Genomic DNA, 9,910 nt, shown 5'->3' on the forward strand with positions numbered 1-9,910 from the left:
TAAAAGTGAAAATCCTCTTCAGATTTCTTTCAGTTAGAGAAAGCAGGGACAGATGTAAGTCTTTTGTAAAAGCAAAGTGGCTAAAGCAAACTTTCCAAAAGTGGGGGATACGTGTACACATAGTTCTTGATAACCTGACACAAATAAGTTTCAGATTTTGTGATTATTCTTATAATAGATAAAAGCAGATCTAATGTTGGATTGAAAAGCAATTCAATCTGTGCTTGTGTGCTCTCTAATCACCATTCAGAGCAGCTCCTGATATATTTCTGTTGAAGGTGTGATGTGAAACCTTCCCTCGGGTCTAGTAATAGAGACCCTGCCACAGCTCCACAAGCTCCTTTCATAATGTTCCCACTCAGGACGGCAGGACTGCAATATTATGTTTAATGTGGTAACTCAAATCAAAACTAATCAGCTGTTTATTGCAGTAATTTGGATGGGAATTAATTAGGTCGTTTCTGTGTGTAATGGACTGGAAATTAAACAATATTTTACAATAACAATGGAATAAAGGAATGATAAACTTAAATAAACAGGAATCTCATGACAATTCTTTGGAAGACAAATTGACAAAACTGTGTGATCATTGTACTTTGATTTCTAATATGCATCAGTCACTCAATGTGAATATTCAGCTGAAGACAATTTCCCTTCCTTTCAACAACGTACAACTTTCACAAATTCAAAATGAACAGGCATTGAAAAAGGAAGGAACAAACAGATGGTAATTCGATTTTCTTTACATAAACATGCGATTAATTTTAAGTAAGTTTTATATACGTAAAAAGGAAACTTATTGTGGTTCGAAATACAATAAATGTGAGCATGAAGTGAAATATAATCAAATCAATTTAACTGTGCTTTCTCAGTTAAAATACAGTTCAATATTCAAGGTAATCGAGTGATTGTACACTGCAATATCTTTAATTCAGTGCTGAGACATAATTCCACATTTATACCCCTTATAGTGAAGCAAACTTGTGCCAGGAGTCAGAGGGGGTAGGGGAGGTCCTGAATGAGTACTTTGCTTAAGTATTCACGAGTGAGTGGGACCTTGTTCTTTGTGAGAACAATGTGAAACAGGCTGATATGGTCGAACAGGTCGATATTAAGATGGAGAATGTGCTGAAAATATTGAAAAATCATGGGGATAGATAAGTCCCCGGGCCAGAAAGGATATAACTTAGGTTGTTATGGGAAGGGAGGCAAAGGATTACTTCGTTTTGGCGATGATCTTTGCATCCTCACTGTCCACTGGAGTCATACCAGATGATTGGAGGGTGGCAAACGTCATTCCGTTATTCAAGAAAGACAACTGAGACATTCCTGGGAATCATCGATGAGTCAGTCTTACATCAGTTGTGGGCAAATTATTGGAGAGGATTCTGAGAGATAGGATTTATGATTATTTGGAAAAGGATAGATTAATTAGAGATGGCCAGCATGGCTTTGTGAGCGGCAGGTTATGCCTCACAAACCTTATTGAATTATTTGAGGATGTGACAAACACATTGGTGAGGACAGAGTAGTGGATGTGGTATGTCTGGACTTTAGCAAGGTGTTTGATTAGGTTCCACATGGTAGCTCATTTAGAAAGTAATCAGGTCTGGGATACAGGGAAACCTGCCTGGTTAAATAATAAATTGGCTGGCCCATAGAAGATAGGGTGAGATTAAATGGATAGTTTTCAGCTTGGAGCACGGTGACCAATGGTGTTCTGAAGGGATTAGTTCTGGGGTCTCTGCTCTTTGTGATCTTTTATAAATGACTTGGATGAGGAAGTGAAAGGGTGGGTTAGGAAGTTTCCAATGACGCGAGAGTTGGTGGAGTTGTGGATAGTGTGGAGAGCCTTTGTAGGCTGCTAGAGGACATTGACAGGATGCAGAGCTGGGCTGAGAAGTGGCAGATGGAATTCTACCTGGGAAAATGTGAAGTCATTCATTTTGGAATTTCAAATTTGAGTGCATATTTTCAGATTAAATGCAGGATTCTAGACAATGTGGTGGAAAAGAGGGATCGTGGGGTGCACGTCCATATATCCCTCATAGCTGACATCCGAGGTGATAGGGTTATTAAGACGGTGAATGGTGTGTTGGCTTTCATTAGCAGGGAGATTGAGTCTAAGAGCCACGAGGTTATGCTGCAGCTCTATGGATCAGTGGTGAGACTACACTTAGAATATTGTGTTCGATTCTGATCACCTCATTATACATAGGATGCGGAAGCTTTAGAGAAGGTGCAGATGAGATTTATCAAGATGTTGCCTGGACTGGAAGGCATGTCTTCTGAAGAAATATTGAGGGAGCTGGGGCTTTGCTCATTGCAGTGAAAGAGGGTGAGAGCTTACTTGATAGCTTTGTGTAAGATGATGAGAGGCATAGATAGAGTGGATGATGAAAGACTTTTCCCCACAAAGTGGCATAATTTTAAGGTGAATTGGGAAAGTTGTGTGGAGATGTCAGAGATAGTTTCTTTATAGATAGTGGTGGGTGCGTGGAATGCACTGCTAGTGGTGGTAGTAGATTCAGATCCATCAGGGACATCTAAGCGACTCTTGGATAGGCACATGGATGATAGTAACTGAAGGGCATGTTGGTTAGTTTGATCTTAGAGTAGGATAAAAGAACGGAACAACATCGTGGCCAAAGGGCCTGTACTGTGCTGTACTGTTCTATATTCTATGGACTGAAATGAACAATTATTACATATTAGCAACATATAGATTTTCAAAACACTATTAGCATACTTAAGAATAATGATAAATTTCATCTTGCTATTTGACTGTGCTATCTGCAAAAATGACCAGGAATTATTGCAGGGAAAAGTAATTAGGCTTTTCTAAATTTACAAGGCTGGGATTACACAGATCATTCAAATGAGCAAAAGTCATATTTTTAACAGTGCGAGTTTCAGCAGAAAAAAAGTGGATTCTTTTGTAGGTGCATTGATTGGAAATAAAATTGATTTTTATATTACTGTATAGGAACTGGGGAATATTGGATTAAATTCAGATATAAACTTCACTGCTGTGTTAGCAAGACTAAACTAAAGCATATAATAATTATTATCATGCAAATGCCTTAATAATTACTGTTAGAATTCTGAAAAAAATATATATTGCACCATTTTTCAAACATTCAATAAATTAAATTGTGAATCTCAGTATACTTGTTACCCAGACCAATTATTATGCAAATTATTGTAATGGTAATGACTTAATAACTAATGCTAAATCCTAAACAGATACATTGGTTCAATAATTTGTCAGCCTGTTGCTCTGAAATTGATTTGATATTTATTAAGATCCGTAAACTGAGAGACAAAATATAATAGCTCGCTTGATAGAATTGAGGGAAAAAATGAGACAGTGTTTATTGAAAAGGATTGTTTTTGTTTAAAAATGCAATTGATGCAAGAATAATATATTTTCCTCCATTGGTTTTCTTGTAGAGACATTTTTTTTTAATTGTCATGATTCAATGTTGAGACACTTGTGTCAGAGTCTGCAAAGGGGAGAGTGAGAGAGAAAGAAATTTTAAAAAAACAGAAAGAAAAGGAACTGGCGAGCAGAGGAGCTCCAACTGTAGTGTCTCACCCTGCCAACATCTTATTGGGTGAGTTGGAATGCAGACTAGTCAAGGAACAACCTGACACAGTCATACGCACAGAATTTTAGCTTACAATGTCCTAGACACCACCGTCACCATCCCTGTATGTCCTGTCCCACCGGCAGGACATGGATGTAACTGAAATGCTGGGACATGCAGGGTTATGGACTAAGATTGGCAGAATGTGATCAGTGTGATTTATTTAACATTTCTCCAGAATATTAAACTCCAGTACAATTTGAAAAGTTATTAGCGTCATCAGACTTGAACTACAAATGTCAGAAAAAAAAAATCAGGAAGTTAAAGCACAGATCGAGGCCACTTGGCCCATCCCATATGTGTTGACTGTAATAGAACTCCCTAGGCTTTACAGCTTTTTGTACTCACCATTGAAAGTAACAATTTCAGACTGTGAACTCTGCCCAATATGCTTTTATAATCTGTTTTATAAATGTATTTCTTTGACAGCTGCACACCTTGTTTCCTTGTTTCTTTCCCAGCCCTTACTCCATTCCCCGTGGCCTTGCGGGACGACCATTTTGCTGTTTAATCTCTCATGCTTTCCTCCGTGTGACAGACTGTCTTTTTGTCCTTGTCTCACCCCCACCTTGCTCACAACTTGTGACATTTCTGATAGTTCCCAGACATCTGTAACTATCACTGCGCCCCCTGGGTCAATGGCGCGAGTTTTGAATTCTCTTCCTCCTGAGATAATCAGATATCTTTCCGGTTGCAGTTACTCCCATATTTTATTTTGAAAAGCAGAGCATTTGTGTCAGAGTCAAGTATTTGTGAGGCTTCATCCACAATTCCGGGCATTTGGGTGTAATTTGTGACCCTCCCAAAGATGTGTAACGTTACTGGATTTGCCATGCTGACATGGCCGCAGTGTGCAATATAGGTGGGTTGGGCTAGCCATGGGTAATGTGGGGTTATGGGGATAGGGTGGGTGAGCAGGTCATTGTAGACTCGATGGGCCAAATAGACTCTTTCTGCACCCACTGGATTCTGTGATTCTAACTAGTTGTGATTGTTGTCACATTTTCCTCATGCCAGGTTCATTCAACTCAGATACATATGATTCTGAGGGTGCTCACTCACTCCTTCCCTTCAGTTTTACATCAATTTCACACTGTACGTGAAGGTGGGAATGGATTTGTAAATATAAATACTCCAACCGAAACCCCTCACAGGTCAGGACCTGTTTCTGCTACTTTCATCACTCACAAGGAACAGGAAAATAAAGGTTCAGTCACAAATCTTACAGGAACATAGCGGTTATAGTTACCAGGAAAGGCTGAACAGCTGAAAACGCTTTTTGCAAGAAAAGGGGAGGCTCAGAGACAGCCTGGTACAAGTAGAAAGCTTTGTGTGTGTGTTTTCAGAGATTTGTGGTTGAAATCATTGGGTTGGAAGCATGTTTCATTGCCCCAGATCATCAAAGGTGCTATCTAAATGTGCATCTTTCTTTCTATCTGTCTGAGTTAACAATCAGATTGACAGGTCAATGTCTGAGTGTCTTACCAAATCCCTGATTGAATGTCTCCCCCTACAAACTCAGGTGCCTCACCACTCACTGGGTCACAGAGAAACTCTGCTGTTACAATGAGAACTGTTTTTGCTGTCACCGCTCCTCGTGCTTCCGCCTAACCCCGACTTCCCTTCATTAAATCCCAGCTGCCTCTAGTCCACCCACATGGGCATGTTGAAGAGCATGACAGGAGAATGGATTGAAACCGAGAGTCTAATAGCCAGAATGAAATAGAAAGAAGAAAATAAACGGTGATTGTGGATCCCAGGGGAAACAGACTCCAGGCTGAGTCCTTTGTGGGCATTCCCGCAGTAATACAAGACAGCATTCCAGGATGAGAGTTAAACCCGGGTGGCAAGACAGGGAGCCACTGAACATTAGCAGGGTTAGTTCAAACACAGGAGGTTTGTTCAGTCAGTAACAGTGTGTTCGACATGGAGGTTAAGTGAACAGTGAGGGGGAATGTTACCACAAGCTGCCGATGGATAACTTGCATTGGAACAGGAGGAGGCCATTCAGCCCCTCAACCCTGCTCTGCCATTCATGATGATCATAGCTGATGTGTGACCTAACGTACAACTTTCAAAACCCTCTAATTTCATCAATAAACTCCTGTGCAACACACAAGATGAGTATTGTAAAACTAAACATCTGCAAATGCTGGGACATCAGAAACAAAATCAGAAATTGCTGGAAAAATTCAGTAGGTCTGGCAGCATCGGTGGAGAGTGAACCGTTCGTGTCCAGTGACCAGTCCGGTGACCAGCTGCAGCTGACCATTCTGCTGTTTCTGTAACACTGGAACAGGTTCTGGTTCGAGGGGAATGAGATTGTCAATAACAACTGAGAAAATAGGAGGATGTACTCAATCAGAATTAGGAATTCACTTACCCCTCCCAGTGGGACACACACCGACAAAGTCACACTGCGGAGAGGCCGTTCACCTGCCTCACATATGGGAAGGGATTTACTCCATCTTACAATCTGCTGAGGCACCAGAGATAGCACAGTGGATTTAGACCCGTCACCTCCTCCATGTGTGAGAAAGGATTCATTCAAATCTCTCACCTGCGGAGACATTAGTGCATTCCCACTGGGGAGAGACCATTCACCTGCTCAGTGTGTGGGAAAGCATTCACTCAGTGCTCTGACCTGCTTAAACACCAGCGAGCTCACTCTGGGGAAAGGTCATTCACTTGTTCCCTGTGTGGGGGGAGATTCACTCAAATGCAGCACCTGTCGAGTCTCCAGTGAGCCCACACAGGGGGAGAGGCCATTCAGATGGTCAGTGTGGGAGAAGGGATTCAGTGATTCATCCTGCCCACTGAGACCCCAGTGAGCCCACACAGGGGGAGAGGCCATTCAGATGGTCAGTGTGTGAGAGGGGATTCAGTGATTCATCCTGCCCACTGAGACCCCAGTGAGCCCAAACCGCGGGAGAGCTCATTCAGATGCTCAGTGTGGGAGAAGCGATTCAGTGATTCATTGCTCCTGCTGAGACTCCAAGGAACCCACACTGAGGAGAGGCCATTCAGTTGCTTAGTGTGGGAGAAGGGATTCAGTGATTATCCCTGCCCCAGAGACTCCATCGGGTTTACTCTGGGTAGGAGCTGTTCACCCCTCTGTGTGACAAGGGATTTGCTGCATCTTCAACACGATTGAGAGACCAGTGAGAGCACACAGGGAAGTGGTCATACACCTACACCGTGTGGACTGCAGGACTCTCATTCTGATGTTACTGTCCATCAGAGTCAGGAGTGGACCTTGTACATGATGACACTGTTGGAGTATTGATGTTGTTGTTGTTAACCATATTAACTGGGCTGGAGATGACTGAACTTACATTGCCACTTTCAGAACCTCAGGATGCCTCTCTGGGTAGTAAGTCTGCACAAACAGCAATGTGACAAGGAGCAGGGATCATTTGTTTTGATTTAAATTGTGATTGTAGCATGGCTGCTTCACAGCCTTGGAGTCCAGCCTTGGCCAACAGCCTGTGTGGATTTCCCACATTCTCCCCATGATAGTGTGGGTCCCCTCCAGCTGCTCTGGTTTCCTCCCACAGTCCAAAGATGTGCAGGTTAGGTGGATCAGTCGTGCTAAATTGACCACAGGATCCAGGATTGTGCAGACTAGGTGGATCAGCCATGGGAAATGCAGTGTCACAGTGAAAGAGTGCTCTGGGCGTGATGTTCTTCAGATGGTCAGTGGGGTTTGATGGGCCAATGCTCTCCTTCCACACTGTAGGGATTTTATTCTATGATTGAGGATAAAGTCTACACAGCAGGGTGTCCTTGGAGAAGGAACATGTGATGTGTATCAGTGCTCTCGATGCCTTTCGAGGTGGGCATCACAGGAGATATAGTGCTTTATCTCTACCATTGCCCCCCTCCCCACAACTCTACCTTGATTTTGTCTCTTCTCATTCTGTCATTTGTAATGGTTTGCTTGGCCCGTAATGGGCTTTGTTCATAAATATTCAATTGGTAACACAAATGGTTTACTGCTGGTGATTATATGTCTAGATTAGAGTGGTGCTGGAAAAGCACAGCAGGTCAGGCAGGATCCGAGGAGCCAGAAAATCAATGTTTTGGCAAAAGCCCTTTTCCAGCACCACTCTAATCTAGGCTCTGGTTTCCAGCATCTGCAGTCCTCACTTTTGCACTGCTGGTGATTATATGTTAGCCAAAAGCAAAATGGCGTAATGATGATTTTGATGGTGGGAAGGTTGCTGTGATCACATTTCTGGGTCAGGGAAATGGGGGAAAAAGAACGCTTCACAGCTCACAGAACGAGAACTGAAAAGCTGTTAAATCAAACCAAAGGTTCAGAGAGGGAGGGAATATTTCCCTGGAGTTTGAGTAACTGGAAAGTGATGGTGTCTGGGACTAGACAGGATTTTGCTTTACAGGAGGTTGAAAGCTTTAAAACTGTTATATTCAGACAGTTCAATTTATTTTCTTTAATTTTATTTGCTGTGCAAAAAACTTTTACAACACTTTATAGCCAAAATGTACAAACCTTGTGTTAAAGACAAATGTTCAATAAAATCCATCAAACCATCCCTCACTGAAAACTGTTGTGGAAGTGCAATCTCCTGGAGAATCCCTGCCGACTCCTTCCTACCCGGGCTCCATGGCTATATACATACCTGGGAGATAGCAGCAGGAGGCCATTCAGGCTTTCAATCCTGCTCCACCATTCAATGGGAAACAGCTGACCATCCAGCTCAGTCTCCTGTTCCTGCTGTGCTCCAATCTCCTTTGATGGCTTTACCTCGAAGAACTATATCTAAGTCCTCCTTTGGTTTCACTGCCTTTTGTTCCAGTGACGTTGCTGTGTTACTGTGTGGGTGTAGGCAGGGGTAATGTGATGGTGCTGCCTCCTGGAGGGTGCACTCAGCATCCCTCGTCATCCTGCAGTAACATCAACCAGGTTTCAGCAACTCGAGATAGAAACCATTTCTAGGATATGGGCATCACTGTCTCGGCCAGCATTTATTCCCCATTTCTCGTTACCCTTGAGAAGACGGTAGTGAGCTGCTATCTTGAACCATTCGCAGTCCATTTGGTGCAGATAGACCGATAATGCTGGGCGGGAGAGTGTTGCAGGATTTTGGCCGAGTGATTCTCCATCTTTGGTTCTTCAAATGCTGTTAAACTTAATCACAATCTGCACATAATTTTGAGATTTCAGTCTGCAAATCTTCACCATCTAGCACCCTGTATAAAGGAATATGTACAGGTTAGAAATTCAGAACAGATAATTCTAATTTCTCTGGAATATTTTTCCCCTTTCTTCCCCCAAAGCTGTAACCCTGCAGCCCACTTACTCTCTCCCACCATTCTGACTCTGCTACCCCAGAATGTACACCCTCCGCATTCTCATGGAGTTGTTGATAAACAGATCCATGCCACCACTTCCCGCCCCTGGTTAGACGCTGCACCCTTTCTGGGTTCACTTCCTTTCCCTTCAGTTGCTGCAAGTCAATAATGTAACAGCAGAATGAAACAAAAGGAAACAGAAAGGGAGGTGGCAGATCCTGGACAGAAGTGGAACCTTCAGGCTGGGAGAATGGGTCAGATCCTTCTTTGTTTCTCAGAGGTCGATTCCCAGCATTACAACAAGTTGGGGATGGAACTTGGTTCCACGTGAGTGTGATGGCACTTTAACCCCACCCCCCAACTGATCAATACTATAAACAGATGTGCCCCTTCTCCACCCAATCACAGTGTGAATGCTTTCTGCTGGTTACCCAAAACACATGCCCCAAAACCCATCCACATTCTGTACATTTACAGTACCAGGTTTCCCTGCACACGTGTGATCCCTGCCTCAGGGATTGTGTGAGTTATAGTCCCCATGAAGCCTCTGGAGACCTGTTGCTGGAAAGTGAATGAAAAGTGTGGGGTGGAGGGTGTTGTGTATCCGATCCCCATTCAGACACACAGGACATGTGAGCTGTCACTGGGTTTTACTGAGATATCCGCTTAGAAAACTCGATTTCTGATGTAAGGAATATACATTCAGCCAATTGCGGGGTGGGGAGGTTAATAAGGGGCAGCAAATTTTAACAGAGGTGACTCAGTGGCTAGCACTGCTGCCTCACAGCGTCAGAGACCCGGGTTTGAGACCAGCCTTAGGCAATTGTGTGGAGTTTACACATTCTCCCTATGTCTGCGTGGGTTTCCTCTGGGTATTCCGGTTTCTTTCCACAGTCCAAAGATGTGCAAGTTTGATGGATTGGCCATGCTAAATTGCCCACAGG

The sequence above is a fragment of the Chiloscyllium plagiosum genome, unplaced genomic scaffold (genome assembly GCF_037043375.1).
Source record: "Chiloscyllium plagiosum isolate Xiang-an unplaced genomic scaffold, Cpla_swu_hap1 HiC_scaffold_38, whole genome shotgun sequence".
NCBI lineage: Eukaryota > Metazoa > Chordata > Chondrichthyes > Orectolobiformes > Hemiscylliidae > Chiloscyllium > Chiloscyllium plagiosum.